The sequence below is a fragment of the Canis aureus genome, chromosome 7 (genome assembly GCF_053574225.1).
Source record: "Canis aureus isolate CA01 chromosome 7, VMU_Caureus_v.1.0, whole genome shotgun sequence".
NCBI classification, from domain to species: domain Eukaryota; kingdom Metazoa; phylum Chordata; class Mammalia; order Carnivora; family Canidae; genus Canis; species Canis aureus.
In genome coordinates this window covers 43,129,730-43,157,218 of record NC_135617.1, presented here as the reverse complement: position 1 = coordinate 43,157,218, position 27,489 = coordinate 43,129,730, and the positions used below count along the sequence as shown (strand labels likewise).

At 32.1% G+C, this 27,489-nt stretch overlaps 1 long non-coding RNA gene across 1 annotated transcript; it reads left to right on the top strand.

Annotated features, from left to right (window-relative positions):
• The first annotated feature begins 113 nt into the window (after window positions 1-113).
• LOC144316833 (uncharacterized) lies at window positions 114-22,069 on the top strand. Its single transcript, XR_013382674.1, has 5 exons — window positions 114-2,442; window positions 3,987-4,021; window positions 19,620-19,721; window positions 21,540-21,580; window positions 21,981-22,069. It is a non-coding gene; the product is annotated as an uncharacterized LOC144316833 (long non-coding RNA).
• The last annotated feature ends 5,420 nt before the right edge of the window (window positions 22,070-27,489 follow it).

Sequence of the window (27,489 nt, the reverse complement as noted above, 5' to 3'; positions counted from 1 at the left end):
TTCTTTTACTATCCTGTAGGTTACTTGAACATTTCTTAGAATTTTATTTTCATCTATCTATAGTGTTTTCATCACATTATATTGTAATTATTTTTTTCAATTCAAGTTAAGTATAAAAATGTTATTGCTTTTCACATATATTTAACTTTGACAAAAAGTTGTCAAATATTTTCCCTACATATATTTAGAACCACTTTAGACAATGCTATCATTTTGTTTTACCCATAAATATGATTTATAAACCTGAAGAGGGGGGCACCTGGGTGGCTCAGTGGTTGAGCATGTGCCTTCGGCTCAGGTCATGATCCCAGGAACCTGGGATCAAGTCCCTCACTAGGCTCCTCACAGGGAGTGTGCTTCTGCCTGTCTATGTCTCTGCCCCTCTCTCTGTGTCTCTCATGAATAAATAAATAAAATCTTTAAAAATAAAGAAACCTAAAAAAATAAAATAAAGAGACCTGAAGAGGTTTGCTTGAATATGGTTTTCTTCCATGTTCTTTCTTCCTTCCTGATGTTCTAAAATTCCTTCCTTTATTATATTTTTCTTTTGAGGGAATTCAATTGGTGACAAATTCTCTTTATTTTCTCTTTCTGAAAATATCTGGTTTTCCTCTTCATTCCAGAAGGATATTTTTATTAGCTATAGGTTTCTGAATTGATGTTTCTTTTCATTATGCATTTGGAAAATATGTCACTTTCTTCTGGTCTCCATGGTTTCTTACAAGAAATTGCTGTTATTCAAATTATTTTTCTACTTTGTATATGTCATCTTTCTTTGTCTTTAATTTCCAGATAGTCATTTATGTGTTTTGAGATTCAATCACTTTTTGAATTACCCTCACAATACTACAAATTATCTCCCACATATTACTCCAGAGGGCAATAGTAGGTTTGTAGCTTGATAAATATGGGAAATTTCATTCATTATTTCTTTGAGTACTTTTTCAGTTCTACCTCCCGCCCCCATCTTGTGATTTCTGTGAAGTGAATATTATATCATTTGTTATAATCTGTTCTTATTCATTTTGTTTCTAGTCTGTTTTCTCTTTGTCATTCAGATTGGGTAATGTCAATTTTTTTTTTATCTGCCACTTTACTTATTCTTCCTTTATTGCTTATATCCTGCTATTGAATCTATTCACCAAACTTTTTATTTCTTTCATATTTTTCAGCTCCAAAATTTCCACTTGATTCTACTTTGTATCTTCTATTTCCTTTCTGAGCCTCTCTGATGCATTGCCAAAATTTTTATGTTTGTTTCTAATGTGTTCATAATTACTTGTTGATGCATTTTTATAATAAACATTTTAAAATATAAGATAATTCTAACATCTCTGTCATCTATTGTTTGGTGGTTTGAATTGATTTTGAAACTCCTTGGTTCTTGGTACAGCAGTGATTTTTGATTGAAACATAGACATTTGTGTATTATGTTATGGGACTCTAGATCTTAATTAAATCTTATATTTTAGCTGACTTTTACTGATATCACTGCAATAGGAGAAAGAGAATGCCACATCATAACTGTGAGATAGATAGGAGTTTTGGTTCCCGTTGGCCTACATGATTCTTAAGTGTGGGCCTCCTGATTACTGCTGGGTAGAAATTGGAGTTCTGATTCTCAGTGTAGTCTACAATGACATGATAGTGCAATTATCCTCATCACTGCTGGGGAATGGTGAAATTCTTAACTCTGGGAATCAAGAATCTTCATGGTCTCCGGAGACACCACATATGAAGTCTTGTTGCCAACTGATGGAGATGAAAATATTGGCTTCCTACTTGATCTTACGTGACACTACCCTAGTGAGGAGCTCAAGCATTTCATGATAGTTTTATAAGAGTGGATATCTAGGCATCCTACTCGGCTTTTGTTGATGTGGTTGAGTAGGGGGGGGTCACAATTTTGCTTTGGTGTTTACCTGATTTAAAGCAATTATTTTCTAAAGGTCTTGCTAATCTGTCCCTTCCCTTGTCCTTTTGCTAAAGAGAGTATCCTTTTGTTGGTGCTTATTTTATGTTTAGTAGGTATTTTTAGGATGCTAGCTTCTTTAGCTCCATGTCTGGAATATATGAAGAAAAAGAAGCACACACACACAGAGAACTTATCACCTTGTTATTCCTCAGTTCCTTATATTTTTAAGAGGTCTGTTTTTTTTTTTCACTTAAATTTTTTTCTTCATATGTTTGTTTTACATGTAATGTCCAGGTGTTTTAGTTGTACTTAACAAAGAATTAGGAAAAAGTACATCTGTTCTGTGTTTCTTAAACAAAGTCTCAATTTCATTTTTAAACATCGGAAAATCTGTTTTTGAAGATCTAAGCCACAAGTGTATATCTTTTGTCTTTCTTCACCATTTCTCTTCTCCAAAATTCCTTCAGGGTTCCTGGAACATTTTAGAAATGTCATATCCAAAATATTCCAGAATATAATATGTTCAGGTAAGAAGAGTAATTTGACATACTCAATTATAATACTATTTTTAAATTAATTCACTAAAAGTAATATTTCTTTTGCTTTTTTCAATTGAATGATAATCCTCTCAGGGAAACATAAATGATTTCCATGATTCCATCATCTGTCATTTTTTAATATTATAAATCATCTTTCACTTAATTTATACCTTTAAATTCATCACTGAAAACTTTAGAAATAACTGTACTAGCCATAATGTAAAACTATTTGAAGGTCAAAATACCATTCATTTTAAACACTGCAAATATGAAATTTAAAAAATTAAAGTGTATTTTATATTAGGTCTTATTCTTGGCTACCTTTCAACTTAAAGCTCTAAGATGTCCCATTATAATGTCCTTTTTGTTATTGTTGTATGTTCAAGAGCTGAAAATTTGATCTTCGGTTCATAATTTAAATATATTTTTTCCTAGCAATGACATTTGAGAATTTGCATCAGGAGTAGGGAATTCAGTAGGTGCTTTTCATGGCTAAACTGAGTATTAAAAAAAAAAATAGGTGAACAATTTTAAATTACTATCAGGTAATGACTACTTTCTCTAACCAATTTTCTAGTCTCTCTGTAAAATGATCACCTGCTTATAGACCTTGCAATTAAGTCCATTGCTAAGATCAGGAAGTGCATCTAGGCTCATCTAGACTTATTATAACTTACAAACAAAACAAAACAAAACAAAAAAACTAAAAAACTCTTTTTGTAATTGACTTTCACAGACACAATAAAAAAAAACTTTCTAAAATAGAAAAAAAAAAAGAGTGCTATATTCAGGTAATTGAGTGCTGTACCTAATGTTTATTAAAACAAAAACACTCTGGTTTCATTCATTGTAGTCATCTTATATATATTAATCTATTTTTTTAAAGTTAAATAAAATAAAGATACCATCTTAGTATATTCAGGCTGCTATAATGAAAAACCATAGACTGTACAGTTTTTAACAATGGAATTTCCCACATTCTGGAGATTGGAGGTCTAAGGTCAATGTACCTGCATCATTGGGTAAAGGCCCTTTTCAGGTTGCAGACTTTTCACTGTATATTCACATAGAAAAAGGAGCAAGGGAGACTGTGCAGTTTTTTTTTATGAGAGCACTAATCCTATTCATAAGGACTCTACTCTCAAAACCTAATCACCTACCATCATCTTTGTCATTAGGATTTCAATATGAATTTTGGGGAGGACACAGACATTCAGACCATAGCGGATATATTTTTGAAAATGAACAACATTTAAAAAATTAGACTTAACAAAAATAAGTAAATAGTGATGTTAATTAGAAGAATTTATTAGATATCTATTAATACTGTATAAAATGTCTTTATATTTTTTTCAATCGAAAATACATCCAGAATCTTGACTAGTACTTTAGGTGATGTGTCAGAGAATGGAAGCATCATGAGGAGGTGATGAGAGTTTGCTATCACTGAGATAAGAAATGCAGAGTACTCAGTGCAGTGTCTGATACAGAGCAAGTTCTCAACAAATGTCAATTTTATGTCTTCTTTTAAGGCATCCACAGAGGTGATGATGGAGAGAGGTTTGGGGTAAGTTTTAGTCCTACTGTTTGCAATAAATATTAAAATAAAAAAAACAATAATCATGATAAATTGTGATTTCACTTAAAAATTATAACATTCTATGAAATTTACATGCTATAGTTTTTTGTTTCTTTGAAGGGAAGGGAATGATATGATAGAGAAACCAGTAATCTTTGTTATACCTGTTCTGGAAAAATCTATATGCCAGAATTATGTAATTACCTTTGCATACAACATACCTTTTAAGATTGATTATTATTTAAAAAGCATACCAACCCCTTTATCAAATATGTAAAGCCAAGGTTGAGTAGGGTTTATATGAAAAAGCTTATTTCTTTTATTATTAGACTCTACATTTCTTGGGAGGAATAAAAAAGAATGCAGATATGAATGGCAATATTACCTTTATCTTTTTTATTTTTATGTTTATTTTTTTAAGATTTCATTTATTTATTCATGAGAGACAGAGAGAGAGAGGCAGAGACACAGGCAGAAGAAGAAGCAGGCTCCATGCAGGGAGCCCGATGTGGGACTCCATCCCGGGTCTCCAGGATCACACCCTGGGTTGAAGGTGGTGCTAGACCACGGAGCCACCCGGGCTGCCCACCTTTATCTTTTTTTAATCATTTGCATTTCTAAGATGCCAAATGACTTCAAATTAGTGAAAAAAAAATCAAACCAGTTAGCAGTCTTGCTTCCATAAAACAAAAGGTTGAATAAACATAGTCTATACATTTCGTTACACTTAGGCTTAAGTAAATATAACATAATGCTAACTGACAAATATTTCACAAAGGCAAAAATCTAATTTTTCCACATCTTGAGGAATATGCATTATTGATATGAATTTTCTTCTAATGCCTGTGCAGATGGAATTACACATTTGTTCCTTGTCTAAATTTAGAACACAGTTTTGTGTTTCTGAAAAACTAAAAAGTAATTTTAGTCAATTACCATGTACTCTTTTTATAATTGTAATCATGCCAAATTATGTAATTACAAAATATTACAAGTATCAGCAATCATATACTGACAGCTTGTAATTATGTAATTACCATGTGGACTTATAGAATTATGACACCTAAAGATGTCAAAAGTATTTTTAAGATGATTATTAACTCTTTCTTGAGTTAGGTAACATACATACAAAAAAAAGAAACAGGGACTTATTATGGAATCTGCAATTATAAATATGAGAGAAAATAAAGAAAACTTTGGGGCAAGTAATTTATATTTTAAAATGATTTGAAATATCCATTTTATATACACACATACTTTATATCATTACAAAAACCTTAAAGTATATTTCTTGAACACGGTCATTTTTCGTATTATTAAAATCATTCTAAATGGTTCTATATGCAACTATCCATTAAATGCATTTCTGGATAACCATACCTGAAAAACAGTGTATATATAATGCATAAGCACTTTTTTGAACTAGATGAAATGTCATGTACATTCATCAAATATGGTAACTAATTTAGCATACTTTAAAAAAAAGTGTACTAGATTATAGGTATTTTGAGGACTTTTTAAGCAACAGGAAGCCCAAAAGGCATGAATCAAATAGCATATATATTTGACAACATAAAAGTTAATAATTGTGGTATGCTTCATTATGGTGAACTAAATTCACTACTGCCTATTTCTCCCATTGATTACACATAATCACAGAAAGCAACCATTTAACAACTTTGGGCAAATAAAAGGAAGTGCTTAAGAACTTTGAAAAATAAACAAATAGAATGGAAAAGGAGGTAAAAACTTAAGGACAATACCACAAAGGACTGAGTTTCATTATTTGTGTATGTGTTTTTCTATTTTGTCTATTGCTTTGCATGGGGAACAGTCCTTAGTCTAAGAGCTGAACAGCATAGCAGGGATGTAGACGACTAAGTCTCTAGAAAAGAATCTCATCTTTATGGTCAGCCAGAGTAACTTTAAAAACCAAACTCTCAACACAGAGACCATGCAAATTATGGTAGAGAAGAAAGGAAAGGAACTTAAGGAAAGGAAAGGAATTTTATACATGTGTCTGAATCCTTATATCAGGGCACACCCCTGAGCTGTGCATGTGGCAGGGAAGACACAGATCAGCATACCAAATATTTTGAGATAGAAGCTTAATTTAAGTCATAAACCACACCTCGGATAAAATCATGAAAGAACATGCACAGCAAACTAACAGTATCATAGTAAAGTCTTTGAAAATGAACTGAGATTCAAGCCAAAACACATAAAAGGTGATGCATATATTATGGTCTACTACTAACCATGTTGATCACTTGTAAAATACTACCAACATGACAACAACAACAAAAAAATGAGTTTTTCCAGAGATTTATAATAAAAATAAATATAATAAATTATATAAAAGCTATATATACTTTATAATAAAATAAAATAAAAAGTTGAGACTATGCACCGTGTTATTCAAAATTGTCATTCAAAATTATTCAACAAACAAAAAACATGGAAAATGTAAATAAACCACAGTGAAAATTACAATCAACAGATGCCAACATTTATATGAACCATTTATCATACAAAAATAACAAAGCAAATATTAGAACTAGGCTTCTTGTGGTCAAGGAAAATTCACTTAAAAAATAGATAAGTTCTCATCAGAAAACAAAATATAAAAAAAAAGAAAACAAAATATACTAAAAGTACAATATTTGAAAAAAGTTTAGTCTATTCCAATAGAAAAATAGAAGTCACAGAAAAAAGGGTCAGGTAACATGGAAATATATGAATTAAAATTATCTGGTGTTAAAAATAAAAAAAATTATTTTTAAAAGGTAGAATAAAGTTTCAGGTATTTTTTAGACCAATTTTAAGAGGTCTTATATTCATGTAATTGAAGTTTCAGTAGGAAGGAAGAAAGCAATTAGTATAGAAAAAGTATTTGAAAATGTAATCGTCAGATATCCCAAATGTAGTGAATGACAAACATGTACACATTTAAGAAGCTCAGTAAACTTCAAGCATAATTAAATGCAATGAAAACAATGATTAAAAACATAATAAACTAATGAAAAGTAAGTTTAAATTTTTAAATCTTCAAAGTATCCAGAAAAAAAGGTAGCACATTAAATACATTAAGAACAAAAATTTGTATTATTGTGGATATTACATAAAATCCATGGACTCCAGAAGTCACTGGAACATTATGTTTAAAATGCTGCAAGAAAAATATTGTAAATATGGATTTTATGTTCAATAAAAATATTCCTCAATTAAAGCAAAATTAAAGGCATTACTAGGTGTAGGAAAACTGAGAGACTTTGTTTCCAGCAGACTTGCACTAAGAGATGTGCTAAATTAAGTTCTTCTAGTTTAAGGAAAATTATAATAAAGGGAAATCTGGTTCTAGAACAATAGAAATGGTAAATCTCTAGGAAAATATAAAATGTTTTCCATCTTAATATTATATGTGTAAATATTGAACACAAAATAAAAACATTTATTCACTGGTATATACATGCATAAATAAAATAATCTGGTATGGTTTTTGATGTATGTAGATATAATTATGTATAGCAGCTATAAAAAGTTGGTTGAAGTAAGGTGGTAGGTAAATGGATCCATATGGTTGCAAGTCTTCAAAATTTTACTTGGGATGTTAAAATATTAACCATAAATAAATGGAGAATGTGAGCTATGAATATTGGAATTCTAAGAACAAGAACTCAAAAAATTTAATGTAGGGGCACCTGGGTGGCTCAGTGGTTGAGCGTCTGCCTTTGGCTCAGGTCATGATCCTGGGGTCTTGAGATCGAGTCCTGCATCAGGCTCCCTACAGGAAGCCTACTTCTCCCTCTGCTTATGTCTCTGCCTCTCTCCCTGTCTCTCATGAATAAATAAATAAAATATTTTTAAAAATTCAATGTAAGGAGATCCAGCTAAGTACTGTATATAAAACAAAATAGAATACTAAAATATTCAAATAATTTTTTAAAAGAAAGTGAAACAAGGAGAAAAAAAAACAGAAGATAGACACAAATAATAAAATAATAGAAAACATGAAAATATATCCCACAAAATCACAATTATATTCAAAGCAATTAGTAAAAAAAAAAATTGAAAACTGACAGTAGCCAATTATATGTTGTCTACATAAAACCCATTTTAATTATTGACACAGATTCAAGTAAAAAAGTAAAACAATTTTTAAACTATAATCCAAACACTAATAGAAGAAAAGTTGGGTGCCTATATTAATATTAGAAAAGCTGATTTCAGATTAAGTGATATCACCATGAATAAAAAAGGATATTACATAATTATAAAAGTGTCAACTCACAAAGAAAAAGTTATAACAATAAATGTTTTTTGCAAACGTAATAGGAATAAAGCCTCTGAATATATAAAACAACCACATAACTGAGAGAAAACTAGAAACTAAAATTTCAGTCAGAGGCTTCAACATTCTTGTTTTAGTACACTGCAGTAGAAAGAAAAGTAGTAAGCATTTTGAGGACTATTTAAATAATTAAGAACATTATTAACCAACATTATATAATTGACATGTATGGAAGATTCCATCCAACAACAGAAGTATATGTTTTCTTTTCAAGTGCATTTGGAACACTCATCAACAAAGGCTGTATCCTAAATACAAAATGTTTATTATGAGTTTAAAATTAGTAGATAAATTCACCACAAAATAACTACACTAGAAATCAGTAACAGAAAGATATCTATAAAAGTCATCAAATAATTTAATATTAAAACACATTCTATTAAATAATGAATGGATTTAAGGAAATTACAAGGGAAATTAGACAATATCTCAAATGGAATGAAAATGAAATTGGATATCAAAATGTGTGAGATGTAGCTAAAACAATGTTTATAGTAAAATTTATGGTATTAAATACTTACATTAGAAGAATAAATTCAAGTCAATTATCTAAATTTCCATTAAAAAAAAAAAGCAGAAAAAAGAACAGGAACTTACCCAAATCCATAGAGGAAAGAAATAATAAATATAAGAGCAGGAAAATAACAGAAAATATCAATAAAACAAAAATAAGACTAGTATAGTTAATCTCTAGCCCGACTTTCCCCAAAATACTGGTTTAAGAAATGAAAGATGTGGGGATCCCTGGGTGGTGCAGAGGTTTGGCGCCTGCCTTGGCCCAGGGCGCGATCCTGGAGACCCGGGATCAAATCCCACATCAGGCTCCCGGTGCATGGAGCCTGCTTCTCCCTCTGCCTGTGTCTCTGCCTCTCTCTCTCTCTCTCTGTGACTATCATAAATAAATAAATAAATAAATAAATAAATAAATAAATAAATAAATAAAAAATTCATTAAAAAAAAAAAAGAAATGAAAGATGTGATATCACAACAAATACCAGAGATAATAAAAGGATAATAAAAAAACATCGTGAACTATTTTATGCCATTAAATTATATAATTTAGATAGTATGGTTCAATTCCTTGACAGACATAGTGTTCACTCAAAAATAGAGAAAAAGAGAGAGAGAAAGAGAGAGAAGGGAAGTTTGAATAATATTTACTAAAGAAATTGAATTCATAGATGTAAACTTTTAGAAATGAAAAATCCGGGCCCAGATGGCTTCATCTGTGATTTCTATAAATATTTTTAAAAGATTATACTGGGGATGCATGTGTGGCTCAGTGGTTGAGTGTCTGCCTTCAGCTCAGGGCATGATTCCAGAGTCCCGGGATGGAGTCCCACATTGGGCTCCCTGCATGAAGCCTGCTTCTCCTCCCTCTGCCTGTGTCTCTGCCTCTCTTGCTGTGTATCTCTCATGAATAAATAAATAAAATCTTAAAAAAAAAAAAAGATTATATCGGGATCCCTGGGTGGCACAGCGGTTTGGCGCCTGCCTTTGGCCCAGGGCGCGATCCTGGAGACCCGGGATCGAGTCCCACATCGGGATCCCGGTGCATGGAGCCTGCTTCTCCCTCTGCCTGTGTCTCTGCCTCTCTCTCTCTGTGTGACTATCATAAATAAATGAAAATAAATAAATAAATAAATAAATAAATAAATAAATAAATAAAATTTAAAAAAAAAGATTATATCAATCCTACACAAATTGGTTTTGTGAAGCCACACTTAATACTGATATAAAATTAAAACAGACACATTATAAGGAAATAAAACTACAGATTAATATTCCTCATGAACTTCGATGCAAAAATTATCAAGAATTGCGAATAGAGTTCTGCAATATATGATAATATATTAAGAACAAAGGGGGATTATTTTGAGAATGTAAAGCCAATCCACATTTCAAACTCTATCAAACATCACATCAGCAGATGAAAGAAAACTGTATGAGCATCTCAACAGATAGATATGAAATACCTGAGAATATTCAACAACTATTCATGATAAAATCTCCCATCAAAATAGAGAACTCCCTTTCATTATAAAGAACATCTACAAAAAAATGTACAGCTAATATACAAATTAATGATGAATGATAGAATGCTTTCTCTCTAGCATTGGAAACAAAGCAAGTGTATCTGCTCATACAAATACTTATAGTGGTTTTATTCATTATCATTAAAAAAATGAAACAACTCAAATGTCTTTCATCTTAACCTTAATCTAGCAAATAATTAAACTAACTGTGATGCATCCACAGAATGGAATACCATTCAACAATTAAAAGTAGCAAGTTATTCATACCCCACTTGTAAAGATTGCAAATGTATTTTTCTAAGTGAAAAAGCATATATACATAAGTATATGTATTTTCCAAAATATAATATGTATATTCCTTTCAGGAATACTGTGTAATAATCACAAATCTAAGAATTAAAAGCAGATTAAGGGTTGCCATGGGCTTGGTGATGGGAGGAAGACTGAAAATTTACCATATAAGGGAATGTAGGGGCCAATGGAACTATTCCATATTGTGATTATAGTGGTGACTAACAGGCAGTATGCATTTATCATAACTGTATGCCAGAAAAAAAAAGAAAAACTGTATGCCAGAGATTTCTTTCAGAAGATGCAGCCAAAAAAAAAAAAAAATCAGGTATGTATCCAATGCATTGGTTAACTTCACAATTTTAAGAGTGAGGATTTGAAAGAATGAATGATGGTTTAAGATACATTCTTTTCAAGGAAAGCTAAATAAGGTTTTCAGGCACCAAAGACTAAGGGATCCCTGGGTGGTTCAGGGGGTTAGCACCTGTCTTTGGCCCAGGGTATGATCCTGGAGTCCCGGGATTGAGTCCCACATCAGGCCCCCTTCATGGAGCCTGCTTCTCCCTCTGCCTGTGTCTCTGCCTCTCTCTGTGTCTCTCATGAACAAATAAATAAAGTCTTAAAAAAAAGAATATAGTCTGCTTTTGGTTGATATGATATGTATGTGTATCATGGACTTTCTAGTGAAATGAAAATTTATGCCTCTTCACCACTTTTCTTTGGATTATTGGTAATTTTCAAATATCTGCACCTATTATGCAACATGTTAGAAACAGGTTACTTAAAAATAAATATGACAAAGGTAAATGGAAGAGTTTACATAGGGATAATTTGAAGAGACTTTATAAATGTTATTGAAAAAAAGGAACAGTAAGGATATGAGTGAACTTTATGTTAAATAAATATATTATTTTTTAAACAAAGTTTTCCTCAGATTCTTTAAAATGTAAATATTCATTTTGAGTCTCCAAAAAAGATATATATAATGATGTTTCCCTAAATTACATAAACTCAGTCAACAATTTTTTATAAGGCAGTTATTAGGAAAACAGTTATAAAGAGAAGACATTGGGGAAAGTTTATGTAATATAACGCAAGAAATGCCCAGATTGACATAATTATGGAAAAGTGATATAATATTTCTGAATTCTGAAAAAAAATTAAGATAGAAGTTATTGGAATGATGTAGGTTTAGCTATACAAAAGATTCAAACAAGTTTGTAAAGTGAAATATATGAACTTCCCCTGAATTATCAGCACCTTAATAACACCTTAATAACATAACCAGTGAAATAATATACAGTTGACCCCTGAACAACACAGGTTTAAGCTATGTGGGTCTACTTATAAAAAGATTTTTTTCCATAAATGAAATATAGTGTTATCAATGTATTCTTTTTATGATTTTTAAATAACATATCCTTTTCTTCAGCTTTACTGTAATAATATTGTATATAATACATATAACATAAACAATATGCATTGATTGTTTATGTTATAAGTAAGGCTTCCAGTCAATAGTAGAGTATTAGTTAAGTTTTGGGGAGTCCAAAGTTCTACGCAGATTTTCAAATGTGCAGGAATCAGCTAACCCTGATTCTAACCCCTGCATTGTTCAAGGGTCAACTGTATATATCTTCCAGCCCATATCTAGCCCATATCTAGAACTTTGTAGAAACATGATAAATAATGGTTTTCGTAAATTGGATGTATTTTTGCCCCACCCCATTTGAAAAGGAAGCTCATGTTTAAAATTAAGAGTACCAAACCAGTTCCTTCTGTTGTTATATCCAGTGGAATACTTGGTAAAGTGTTCAAGAGAATGCCTCTGTTTGTGTATATGAGTGTGTAAGGTATATAAGTATGTTATGTGTGTGTATGTATGTGTGTGGTGTTGAAGAAGAAGGAGCCTGCTTCTTCTGCCTGTGTCTCTGCCTCTCTCTCTCTCTCTGTGTCTCTCATGAATAAATAAATAAAATATTAAAAAAAGATTTCTACAAGAAATATTGGACTTCAGTAATATTAATTTCATTCCGAAAATTTTTCTATTAGGGTGCTAGTTCTATAAAACTAATTGCTGTGCTTTGCTAAAGCTTAGAGATAATAGTTTGTTTAAAACTGCATAATTAAAGTCAGGTCTAACATGCTTTTATATGAGCTCTTAGCACTTTATTTTTAGCTTTTGGGAACTGAAACTTCACAAAGAAATTTACAGTGTCCTCATTTGCCATATTGTGCCATTAGATCAATGGTTTAGGTGACAGATTAAAAGAATACATACTATTTCCCTAGTGCCCAAACTCTACTTTGATGATGAAGAATTAAGAGAGTTTTTCCAGGCAAATCTGGCATCCATTACTACTTCCAATTTCATTATGGCAGTTTTTTCTTTATGGTATGGTATGATTTTAATTGTGTTTTTAGGATTATTCTTGGCTTTAAATATGCAAAATTTTATTTTGGAATTTATGTTTTAGGGTATCTTTGAACAAGTTAAACATTTGATCTGATTTAAATGCCTCAATTTTTTCCTACATAAAAATGTGGTTTTGTTTGGAGTCAAAAATTTTTATTCCTGTATGATTTATTATTTCTCTAATAAAACTTAATTATTCTGTTTAGTTTTTTCTTCACCTGGAATTGAAGCAAGAATCCCCAAAATGTTAACATTCCATGCAATTATCTTCCTCAATCACACTCTTCACCATATTTAACATGTAACAAGATAAAAACTGTTATATTTTTGCCACATCAATATTTAATAGTACTGGTCCCCCTAAAAATGGGATATGGAAGATAACCAGAAGAATAACATTCTAGTGTATGCCAGATAAACAATTTAAAGACATCAACACATCCTCTCTCTCCCCTTCTCCATTCTCAAACAAATAAACAAATCTTAAAACAAAACAAAACAAAACAAAAAAACAGGGGGAGGGGTGCCTGGGTGGCTCAGTCAGTTAAGCATCTGCCTTTGGGTCCAGTCATGGTTCATGATTTCAGGGTCCTGGGATAGAGTACCAGGCATGCATGACACCCTACTCAGCAGGGAGTCTGCTTCTCCCTCTCACTATGCCCCTCCTTCCAGCTGTTATGCTCTCTCTCACTCTCTCTCTGTCTTTCCTTCTCTCAGATAAATAAATAAAATCTTAAAAAAAAAAGACATCTACACACACACACCACTGTATCACCTATATTGACATGAGAAAATGTTTCCTAAGGAGATTTGAGATGGAAAACTGTTGTTTTAAAAAAGGATTTTCAGTTATGAATTTACCATTAGGCAGACCAAAAACATAAGTCCATAAAGTGCCAAAAATGTGTAAAAAAATGAGAGTTTAATTTGTTGGTGTTTCTGCTGATGCTGTTTATACCAGCATCTTTAATTGCAATTATCTGGAGCAAAGGGGATGCATTTGACCTCGTAGCTTTCATGATTAAAGGAAGGTGAAATAATAAACCAGTATATTTTATTCTCTGACAAATGAAAAGTGATATATTACAGGATGACCCCAGTAAAAAGTTTGATGTATTTGAAGATTTACTTTAATACCTATCCTATCAAGTTTATATTTCCCTTTATATGATGCCTAATTTCAACTTTCTCTGCCTTGAATCAAACTAATTACCACTTACACCCCTTGCATGTAAAAGGCTTGGGATGGATCCATTTTGAGTTTTATTTCTTTTTCTGCCCTTGATATGGTGTGTAGAGTGGTAGAGAGTGTACTAGAATATGAATTGGTTGGATTAGGCTGTAAATTCTGTTACTAATAACTGTGTGAATTGGAACAATTTTACTTTGTAAAATTACAGTGTTCTAAAATGACATTTTTAGTCTTTGAACTCTGTGCTTTAGGTCCAAATGGAAGATTATTAATGGGCAATCCCATTGTCGTGTAGCAATTTTCTATTTTTAACTTTTAAAAACTGTTTCCAGAACCCAATATCAAGCTTTAAGGCATTCCTTCTCTTGGTTTTAATTTTTAGCCCATGTCACAAGTGTCTGGAGCCTGCTTTAGTCCATTCTAATTGAAAAAATTAGTTTTGTTTTCAAGGTGAATTTAAAAGTACTAGATTGCATATGTATTTATGATTAGCCAACCTCTCTTACAAGGTCAGTTTTCATTGATTGGAATAAAAATTGTTAATCTCCAGTTTCTAGTGATCAAATATATGTTAGCCTAATATATTCTATAGATATATAAATTATTTTAAAGATTTTTATTTATTTATTTTAGATTGGGGAGGGGTTGCAGAGGGAGAGGGAGAATCTCAAGACTTCCTATTGAGTGGGGAGCCCAAGGCAAGGCTTGATTTCAAGACCCTGAGCTCACAACTTGAGCCGAAGTTAAGAGTCATACACTTAACTGACTGAGCCACCCAGGTGTCCCCAGTATATAAGTGACTTTAATCCACAGTGGATACTCACTTGTCCCAGATTGAAACTTCTCTAAAAGTGTGCTCATTTGCCCTAGTTTGAGGGCTGGAGTATTTTTTTAATATGCTAAAATGTTTAAATTATTAATTCTTACATTGTAATGAAGTATAATGTACAGTTTTACAGCAAAGGAACTAATATAATATTTCTGTGAAACTACTAATGAGTGTTTGGACATATTATTTATGTACAATAAATGTATTTATCTTGATAAAATATTGTTGAGAAAAAAACATAGTAGAGCTTCAAATTTGATGCCAGGAGATAATTTTCTTCTTCAAAATTTTATGACAATTATAAGCAGTCACATTGAGTAGCACAATAGTAAGGTGAATTGATTTCTACAAGTCCTTCAAGATTCTATTATTTGCTAACTTCTTAGAAATGTAAGAGGGATAGCCATTTACCAGGAGGATAGTGGTTCTATATCTAAGGAATTTGAATAATGGACATTAGAGAAAGGAAAGGCCTAACTCTTTATTTATAATATTTCTTCCATAAAAGCAAAATCACTGCTTACAGCTAGTCCTTGACTGCTGAATATGGATTTTTTTTTTGTCTGCCTAATCTGATAGAGATGCTGTTCCTTCTATGGATCAGTGTCTGATAATCAAGGAGTTGGACTCTTGAGGAAGTCAGAGTAAATTTATCAGCAACATTTTCTTTGACTGACAGACCATTTTTAAATTCAACATTTCAGTGAATTCTGAAGCCACTATCTTCCATATAGAAAATAAAAGGCCTAAAAACTTTCAGAAATTTTATGTAACCCAAACTACTTCATGTGGAATTTTGTGTAAAAAATGAAGAATGAACTTTGGAAGCAAAGGTTTCAGTATAACAATTTATTCAAATATGTTTCATCACTATAAGTCACAGAAACCTCTACGGTAGGCCTATCCTAGATATGCCCTGATGATCAAAACACATGGAACCATAAATTGTGACTATTATTTGTTAGTCTTCTCTTTTTCTTGAAGCAGTTTATTATGTTCTTGCCAAGCCAGTGCAGATGGTGTTTTTATAGGTGACCCCTTTTGTGCAATGGAGACATAATGATTAAGACTAAGGAGCATTGGGTAGATCCAGTTCTTTTTTTTTTTTTTTTAATTTTTATTTATTTATGATAGTCACACAACAGAGAGAGAGAGAGAGGCAGAGACACAAGCAGGCTCCATGCACCGGGAGCCCAACGTGGGACTCGATCCCGGGTCTCCAGGATCGCGCCCTGGGCCAAAGGCAGGCGCTAAACCGCTGCGCCACCCAGGGATCCCCTAGATCCAGTTCTAGAGTTGACAACAGATATCTAAAATTCCTCCATGTTGATCATAGATATCAAATTGAAAAAGAAAAAGAAGGTAGCTTTAAAGAAATGATGTAGGCTTAATATTCAAGATTTGCACTACACATTACTGCTAGAATTATCCAGACTCACATGAATTCACAAGGGCAGACTGATACATAAGAGTATTTATTACATTTAATGCCTCTGTACATTCCCGTCTAAGGAAGATCATATTTCTTAAGGATGGTGGCTACATACATGAAGTAAGTAAGGTTAAAGAAGGCTGTGCTACATCAACTATATTATTTCTCTACTATGTAGGGAATACGTATCTGGAGGTATGTATTTTATATCCTATTTCTTTATAGTGCTTATTTTTCTGATTTTGTGGAGGTCAAGAGAAAATGTAGGAAATGCAGGAACATGAAGGTCATTATACTAAGGTCTGTTAAATGATAAAATAAGAGGAAATTCAAAGATGACAACCATGCAAAACATCTGGCATCCTGTCACCTGAATATTTTTAAAACTAAACTGCTACATGTGCTTTTGTGAGACTGTGCCAGATGGACACTGCAATCATCTACTACAGTGAATTACTGGTCTCAAAGGACGACATTTGCATGCTCCCACTTAGACCATTTATGCACTCAGGATAAGAAAAGCATGCAGAAAAGAAACCAAAGTGAATGTTGAAAAAACCCTAACTGGCTCAATTTTAGTTTTTCTGTGATCATTGATTACTTTATACATTAATGGAAAATTATTAGATAGCCAAAATACATTTACTTTTTGTGTTAATAATATTGATGCCTATATGAAAATAATAGCAATCTGATACCCCACCAATTATCTTTTTCAGAAGCAGAAAGACTTAATCCAGGGACAGAAGTATCATACAAAAATAAATCCTTTCATAAAATTCTTAATGTATTGATTCCCTTGGTTTTCTTATCATTAACTTGAGAAATCAATGCCTGTATTACAATGGAGATACTTGTCCTGTGTACACAGTAGCCCACTCCCCCATTGGAAGCATCTCTCTTTTTCTTACTGTGTATTTATACCATTTTCTCAGCAGCTATTAAATACCAACAACTCCTTTCAGGTGGTTTGGGAACTTTGTACTGTATCTAATACAAATAACTCTGATTTCTTTTTAAACAAACTAATTGGAAAATGTAAGCCTTATCAGCATCTAAGAAGTAATTAATAATGTTATTGTTAGATATATACATATATTCATAAAGTGAAGGGAGAAGACATTGTTACTTGCTAAGAGTCTAATTTGGGCCTGGTATTTTAAATACATTATATAAAGATATTTAAGGAAGGTAACATTATTCCACTTCCACCTTAGGGAAACTCACTTAGGGAAACTCAGCAAGGAGGAAGATAATTTGAACAGGGGCAATCATTTTATAAGTGGCAGAGCAAGAAGTAGAGCTAAACTCTGATAATCAACAAAATCCATGGGCTTTTCACATATCATACTAATATACATATCATTAACTGCAAAAAAACATGACTCATTGAGATAAATTATTGCTTTCAGAAATAAATTTTTCCATCCTCTGCTGATATCTGCACAAACGTAGCCCTGTTTGCTAAAGAAGCTATCTTAGTTTTGGAATTCAGGATCAAAGCTGAACCATGTAATTAAGGTTTATAATCCAGAATAAACAAACAGCAAATAAATTCCAGTAACTTTCTTCCTTAATTATTTCACTTACATATAAATATTTAGTGTTACCATGTTGGCTTTGCTAATGCATTTTTTGAAATGAATATTTCAGGGCTGTGATTTTTCAGGATGGGATAAGAAAGGTGTGAAATAATCAATATCTCAATATTCTTAGCAGAAAGAAACCTTAAGCAACTACTTTGATTGCAAACTTATTTTGTGATGGTTTGGTTTCTATGGTTTCATCAACTCTAAAAGTGTGAGGACATGGAATGTTGATATAAGTGGGGAAAGTGAATCAGTAAATCAAGTAGTCATATTTCATTTTGAAGTCACCCACACTTTTCTCCTTTCATATATTTACTAAGATGTATCTAATATTGTTTACCATAAATATAGAGTGCATCCAAACATAAATTTAGCAACAATTATTATTTTGTGAAATACAGCCCATCATTTCCAAGTGATGTGATCTATCTTAATACAAGAATCCGTTCAGGCCATTCTCATGAGCTTCGGATGTTAGTAAAGATATCTGGGTAGATTGCTTCAATTTCACCCACACTTTTATAAGGCATTTCTTGTGTAAAAGTGTTCTAGGATAGATTGTAATTTTAGTAGCTTGCAACTGTAGCCTAGATACAGCAGCACTTCAGTGCAATACAATTTCTGTTCCTTCCTAGGAGATTCATAGACAGGAGCTGGAGCCTTATTTCATTGGTTGAGTTTTCTCTTCAAGTTATCCTCAGCTGGATGGGAGATATTAAAAGTCAGTTTGAACAAGTTTTAAGATGAAAATTTGCTTAAGTAGCACCAAGAACATTTTATAATGTGAAAAGATCATGCTAAACCACAACCAGCCGACTTGAGATCTCTGTCCATGAGCAAAATCTCAGATTTGTATGATTGTTGTATTTCAACATGTCATATTTTCCAGAAAAAAAGTGCTGAAGAAAATAATCTCATTGTACTTTTATTATCTATTTGGAAGTTACAGTTACCCCAAAGTGAATAAAATATACTTTACATACACATAGTCATAATCAAATGAAATATGCTCCCCAATTATGACAAACATGTTCATAAATCATTGAAGTTTTACACTGCAAACCCAGCAACAAGAAGTTTTTCCTTTCTCTATGGGGAAAAACTTGTTACAGATGTAGTAACCGTTGTGAAGAAATAAAGTGAAACAAAATAAATTATAAAACACTCCCTTTCCTCTACAATTAAAAGAAGAAGCTTATTATGAAAGTAGATTTAACCAAAAGAACTATTAATCCTTTTGGCTACATTGCCACAATTAATCAGTCATGCATGGACATCTGGGGTACATAGTATTCACCAGGTTAGTTGCTAACTAAGACTACTGTAATTGATAAAGAATTTTTTTTTTTGCTTCTTGCTTTACTTCAGAAAGAATAATTATTTAGAATTCATAAATTTCAGCTTTATGTGAGGAAATTGTGACTATATTCATGTTTCTTCTTTTATACAGCTATCCATATATACTTTTGAATCAATTTCTCACTTGACATCCTTTTGCATAAAAAAACTGAAGAAATTATTATAATTTTAGATATGTTGGAGAAGTTATGAGGTATGTAAATACTTAACAGGTATCATTAAAACATAAATATGTCTTTAATTACTTATGAATACAAGTTTGATGGGCCAGTGGATGTGAAAAACAATCTACCATGCTTATATTACATTAAAATAGGTCTGAGTTAAAATATTTTACTTCATAAATCAGATAAAAAGAAAACCGAAAATTCATACAATTTTTAAGAGATTTAAGTTAAACTTAAGAAATGAAGTCTATTGTTAGCTTTGTTACAGAAAATAAACTCTTACTTATATTTCAAAAATTGGATTAAAAATTGATCTACCTGTTAAATTGGTAAAAATAAGCCCCCAGAATGTAAATGATGGATTCTACTTCACTTGAAATTAGTTTGTTGTATATGAAACAATAAGAGTACAGAATGATAGAGGCAAGATTAAGAGTATATTCCAAATGTCATATATATGGTAAATACTATTTGATTTCTGGAGAGCATACAGCCCCTGTGGGTTGGGAAGGCTAGAGTCAACTTTATGGAGGTAAAGGGGCTTACAGGAATGGGACAATCAGAGTGGAGAAATTGACTATACAAATTGAGTTAAGATCCATGGAGATTCACTTTTTATCTGGTTCTCAAGACCTAACTCTTTCCAATTTTAACCTGGCAATAAAAATTTCAGAGTTTCCAGAGTACAGGATCTAATTTCATGCTATTCTGTTTTTGGAGTTCTGAATAAACCTCATCATCAGAATGTAATGGAAAGGAGATTTGAGATCCAACTCCCTGAGTTTGTCTTTGAATAGCCTTGAGTAAATCAAATTCAGAGGTTTTGCCCTGCAGCTATTCTGAAATTTGCTGGTAAAGTTAGATGTTGTAAGATCAATGTTTGAATGGAATAAGGGGAGAAATGAAGGCAGGGTGGGGTGAAATTAACTTTCTTAGTAACTAGCATCAAAATTCATTGTCTTCTCTCCTCAGCTTCACTTTCTTAAGCAACCATCTTTGTCATTGTTTTAAAACTAGATACATTATTTTTGACTCTGGGCAAAGGATATCTTATTTCTATCAAGTTGTATCTTAAAATAGGCTACTATTTTGTGACATCATGCAATCTGGGAGTGTCATGGCAGATGTTTGGGGCTCTGTTTGTTGTTGATGTTTATCCTTATTTAATGTAAAAGCCTAGGAAATCTTTTTATATTCTTTTTACCAATATATTTCACTAATTTTAATTCCTTACATGAATTTTTAAGACAGCTAAAATATTTCTAAAAGATTTTTCTCCTTTTTGTAAATTCAAGGTCATAATAAAGAGCTATATACAAACTTGGTCTATACATAAGTAGCACCAGCATGAGAAATAATTCCCATTCAATTATTTTTATCCGTAAGTCCAAATGGTAATTCAAGGTATATTCTGTGAAGATTAAAAACTGAAATAAAATACAAAGTGCAAGTTTATATCCTGTATTCACATCTTCTTCTTTGTTTACTGGTTCGATAACCATTTTCTCCATGAGATATAAAGCTCTGAGAAGACAGATATTGTTTCTGCTCTATTCAACACTCTATACCAAGTATCTGGCATTATACTAACCATTTTTGTAGGCATTCAGTCTTTGTTTCATGATAGAAATAAGCCTTATTCCCAGCAATAGTAATTAAAGAATAATGCTCAAGAAATAAGTATGAGTCTTCATTTACTTTCCAGGATAAAAAAATGAAAAAAAGAAAAAAAAAGACACAGTTAAGTTTATTAGAATATCAAGTATTAGGAAAACTTACATGATTATGATAATTCTATTTATAGCAGTTGGTACCTACACTTTCCATTCTTTGCCTCATATCAGGTTGAACACTCAGGGGACACTCATAAATACTACCTCACCTGGTAAGTGAACATATTCATTGTTTATGCACCAGCTATCTATTTTCTATTAATTTTTTTTTTCAAAATTGTATCCTGGCCCAAGCCATCTAGCACACACTGGTCAGTCAAGTGCACGATTTCAGTTTACTGTGAATGGAAGATATTCTTTATAATAGTGATTTACAGTGGTAATTTGCCCCTCTCAGTTTAGTTTAATCAGTTTTTTTTTCTTACAACCTCAAAGGTTTAGAAAAATCATCAAAAATAGGAATCATTATTCTTCACTTCCTTTCTTATTATCTATTCCTGAACTTGTGTTATGATTCTCTCTCATATTTTATGGTATATAAATTGTATTTTTCTTGGATTTAGCACTCTGAGTTATAACTAGGATAATGTATCATTTTGTTACCCAAAATAGGATACTTTCAAGAATGAAATGAGGCATTTGTAATAATTAGGCAGAGAAAACAGGCATAAACCAGCAATGTTACAGGTAAAATTATAGTTGAAATTATATTAATATATCAATGAGCAATTTGCCATAATCTAATTTATGATTATCTCTGTATTCAAGAAATCTCAAATACCACCGTTTCCTGTTTTTCTGGTCTATGACATAATCACGTACTATATATTTACTTTACTTTGCTGAAATAAATATTTGTCTACATTACATATGAGAATGCACTGTGGAAGAGACATTATATCTTTGACATCATTGTTACGTATTTGAAGATACAAAGAAAAATGACATATACTTCTCCAAAAGAGCGTTTTAAAGTAGACATGTTTGTATGAAATTAACACCTATATGAAATTATTTTGAATATAAATAGATGAACTAGTATTAAATACAGACATTTTTTATTTTTACAAAAAAGTATTTTAAGTTGAATTTTGAAGAATGGGTAAGATTTTGATAGAATAAAATATACATAATGCCAGTCACAATTTTTTTTTAAGTAGTCTGGCTAGGTCGCATGACAATTTTTTTTTAAATTTCATTTATTTATTCATGAGAGATACAGAGAGAGAGAGGCAGAGACACAGGCAGAAGGAGAAGCAGGCTCCATGGAGGGAGCCTGACGTGGGACTTGATCTCGAGTCTACAGGACCATGACCTGGGCCGAAGGCGGCGCTAAACAGCTGAGGCACCTGGGCTGCCCTGCCAGTCACAATTTAATGAGAAAACAGGAAATTGATTGAAATAATTATCTTTGATAAAAGAGCTATTAACTAAACAGGAGAGTGAAACAAACTTGAAATTAGCAGTAACAAAAAGGCACTGTAGTGTCATCTATACACTGAACAAAGAAGGCAGGAGTGTTTCTAAAGCCAGGGGGTACAAGGTCACCTAGTAGAAGTGGGAAGAGAGATGGTCCTCACTCACTGGAACTGGAGTCCCAAAGAGAATGCAGTAACTTTGGGAGAAGCAAAGAGGGAAGGAGAGTATTTCTCTGCCTACATTTTTTCTCTTGTTCTCCAATTCCCTGCCTGTACCTCCTTTGACTGAACCTATTTGGAAACCAGCTGACACAAAAGCCTGGAGAAGAGGGTGTTCTCAAATGCCAAGTAGAACAATGCAGGAGAGGGGCCAGGGTATATTAAAAAGGGATTTTAATCAAAATTAAAGGGCATGGAAAAAAATGGTAGGTTCTTCCTCATATCTGAAAGAAGGCATCACGAATAATGTACATTCATTGTTGATCTGCTCAGTTAATCCTACATTTTTTCTACTCACTTCATGTCTCTTTTGTGTTTGAGAATCAACTACCCCTTGAAAAACCTATGGAAGTTCAGTGGGAATATCAATCATAGTAGCCATCTCTTTGACCTGTGATAATGGCAAATCTTATGGTCTGCAGCAATCACAATGTATTCCTGAGACGTACCTATATAAAATTTCAAAGTGGTTTGTTTCACTCGATCAGAAGTTGTAAAAACAAAACTACAAAACTACAGACAGCTGGATCTCTTGCCAGGAAATCACAGTAAGAAAGTTTGAAAGAGATAAAACTGGCCCTCCCCTCAAATCTCCATAAACTGCTGCCCCGCACCAATCCTATATAAATAAATATGCAGCAATATAGGGAAAATAGTGTTGTTACAAGTCACAGCATCAAATCCTCCAACCCCACCATTGTAACCTGATAGTCTACCCTAAAGGATCAAAAATGGAAATTCATGAACTGCCATTCTCAGAAATCTGTACAGAAGATAATATTGGAATAATGATAAGTTTAAACCCCAAAGATAGAGAAATATTATACTATTCATGGATTACTTTATTCTAAGTCCTAGAATGCTTTAACAGGAAGACATTAGCTCATAGGCTCAGTATCATTTATCTATTTTTATCAGGTAATAAGGGAGATGGAAATTGATATAATTTCTACCATCAGTGAGAGTAAAATGTAGCTGAGGAGATGAAAAGAAACAAGAAGGTAAACATGTGAGATGATGGATGTGTTAACTTGATGGAGAGAGTCCTTTCACAGTGTATATCAAAACATCACATTGTACACTTTAAATGTCTTACACTTTTATTTGTCAAATAGATTTATTTGGTTTTAATACATTTATTTCATTTGTTAAATGAATTTATTTATAGCTCATTAAAGCTGGAAAAAAATAAATTGGCAAATATAATAAACTGTAAACTGATATAATACCCTTACCAGAAACTGACAAGGGTAATCAGAGACTAGAATTATGAAGGAAGCACAATTTTCAAAGGAATTTGCAGTATGGATTAAATATGGTAAAACATAAAGGGAGGAGAAAACCTGAGTTGAGTGAGGACATGAATAAAAAAGGAAAGTTTGGAGTGTTTAAATCAGATTGGTCAGGAAACAGTTTGACCCCATTGGTTGCAACAGAAAATTGTGCTTTCGACATTTTCTTTTGATGGCAGGGGGAGCTGATATTTCGAAGAATTGTATAAAGAATTGCAGGTAAGCCAATTTGAAAATGTACTTGCAGGCTCATTCTTAAAGATCCTTAAAATTAGATTTCACAAAAATGATTGATTGTAGATAATAACCTATGTTACATATGCAAGAATACTCTACAAATGAAATGTAAAGATAACCATCATAATGACAAGGAAACATTTCCAAAATTGAATTTAAAAAAAAAGGGAAAATTAATAAGACCTCTATTATTTTTTTTTACTTTATGTTTTATTTCATGTTTTATTTATTTTATGCTTATTTGTTTATTTCATTGAAGTTTAAAATACATTAAAAATGCACATATTTACTCATCAGTTTGGTAAATTTTAACAGTTGTATATCCCCATGTACCACCACTCAGAACAAGACATAGATCACTTCCATAGTCCCAGAGTTACATCTTGCTTCTCTCCGATAGTCCCTTACCTAGCAAGAGGCAAGCACTCACCTATTTCTAATGCTATAGATTCGTTTGCCTGTTCTTAGAATTCACATCCTTGATATATGGTGTTTTTTCTGTATCTGCCTTCTTTTGTTCAACATATCATATTTGAAATTATCCATGTTGTATCATTAGTCCATGTTTTTTAATAACTGAGTACTATTCCATTTTATGTCTTAAAAATAATTTGCTTACCCATTTTCCCATTCATGAAAATTAAGGTTGTTTTCAGTCCGACGCTTTTTTTTTTTTGTCTGATGCTTTTAGAAAGAAGACTTCTATAGGTATTTCCCAGGTTGTTTAATACACATAGCTTTTTCATTTCTATGGGTAAATACCAAAGAATTTATATATCTTTATGAGAAACTGCCAAACAGTTGTCCAAAACAGATATAGAATTACATATGCCCACCAGCAAATTATGAATGTACAGTCCCATATTCTGGACAGTATTAGATGTCAATTTTTTGATTTAATCATTCTAATGGATTAAAAAAAGCATCTGTTGATTTTGTATTTTCTTGATAAACTAAATAAACACTTTTTCACGTACTTAGTGGCCACTCATTATCATTTCTTTGGTGAGGTGCCTGTACAACTCTTCTTCCCATTTTTAATTGAGAGTTTGTTTTTGTCTTCTTATTACAGAGTTATAAGAATTTTTATATATTATTGATAAAAATCTTTTTCAGGTGCATTTGTTAAAAAACAAATCTTCCAATGTGTAGTTTGCCCGTTCAAATTCCTAACGATGCCATTTAATAAGAAGAAAAATTTTATTTTAGTGAAATCTAATCAATTTTTATTTTAGTGAAATCTAATCATTTGATATATGATATTGTGTAAGTTTAAGTTATACAGCATGTTAGTATGATTACTTATATTTTGCAATTTGATTACTTCCTTAATGTTAAGCTAACCTCTGCATCTCATAATTACTGTTTCTTTTTTTGTGGTGAATACCTTTAAGATTTACTTTCTTAGCAACTTTCAAGTATATAATACAATTGTGCAAGCTATAATCACAGTGTTATGTATTGCATACCTTTTAAGAGGGCATTTGTACTCTTTGACCAATATGTACTCTATCCTCCTGGTAACCACCAGCTGGTAACCACCATTCTACTCTCTGTCTCTATGAGTTTGGCTTTTTTAGATTCCACATGTAATTGATATCATGCAGTATTTTTTTTCTCTGATTTCTCTCATTTAGCATCATGACTTCACAGTCCAACCATTTGTCACAAATGGCAGCATTTTCTTCTTTTTTTGTGTGGCTGAATAATATTCCATTGTGTATATCCATTGTATCATCTTTATCCATTCATCCTTTGATGGACATAGGCAGTTTTCCTATTTTGACTATTGTGAATAATGCAATAAACAAGGGAGTGCATACATCTCTTTGATATCTTGTTTTCATTTCCTTTGAATATATATCCAGAAATGAGTTTGTGGAATACTACAGAAATTCTATTTTTAATTTTATCAAGAACCTCCATACCATTTTCCATAGTGGCTACAACAATTTACATACCCAACAATAGTACACAAGGGTTACCTGCTCTCTGTATCCTCACAAATACTTGTTATGTCTTGTCTTTTTGTGTTAGTCACTCTAACACTTATCTAACAGATATCTCATTGTGATTTTGTTTGCATTTCCCTGATAAATAATGTTGTTTCTCTTTTCATGTTACTGTTGACAATTTATATGTCTTCTTTGGAAAAATGTTTATTCAATTCCTCTGCCCATTATTTAATTGGATTTTTCTCTTTGCTATTGATATATGAGTTTCTTCTATATTTGGGTTATTAACCCTTTATCAGATAGATGATTTGCAAATATTTTCCTGCATTGTGTAGATTTCTATTTCATTTTGTTGATTGTTTCATTTGCTGTGCAGAGCTTTTTAGCTTGATGAAGTACCACTTATTTATTTTTGCCTTAAGTATTTGTGTTTTTAGTGCCACATGCAAAAATATTGTTGCCAAGACCAATGCTAAGGAGTTTTTGCCTATGTTTTCTTCTAGGAATTATAGTTTCAGGTCTTATGTTTAAGAGCAACTCATTTTTTAAAAAAGATTTTCTTTATTTATTCATGAGAGAGAGGGAGAGAGAGAGAGAGAGAGAGGCAGAGACACAGGGAGAGGGAGAAGCAGGCTTCATGCCGGGATCCTGATGTGGGACTCAATTCTGGGACTCCAGGATCAGGCCCTGGGCTGAAGGCAGGCGTTAAACCGCTGACCCACTCAGGGATTCCCCAGACCAATTCATTTTGAGTTAACTTTTGTGACTGATGTAATGTAAGGATCCAATTTTGTTCTTTTGCATGTGGTCAGAGCAATTCTTGACTCTCCTGTCAAATATTGGCTATATATGTGGGTTTTGTTTCTGAGCTTTTGATTCTTTTCTATTGTCTGTGTGTCTATATTTATGCCAGTATACACTGTTTTGGTTATTACCACTTTGTGAATAGTTTTAAAACAGAAACTATGATGCCCCCAACTTTGCTCTTCGTTTTCAGGAT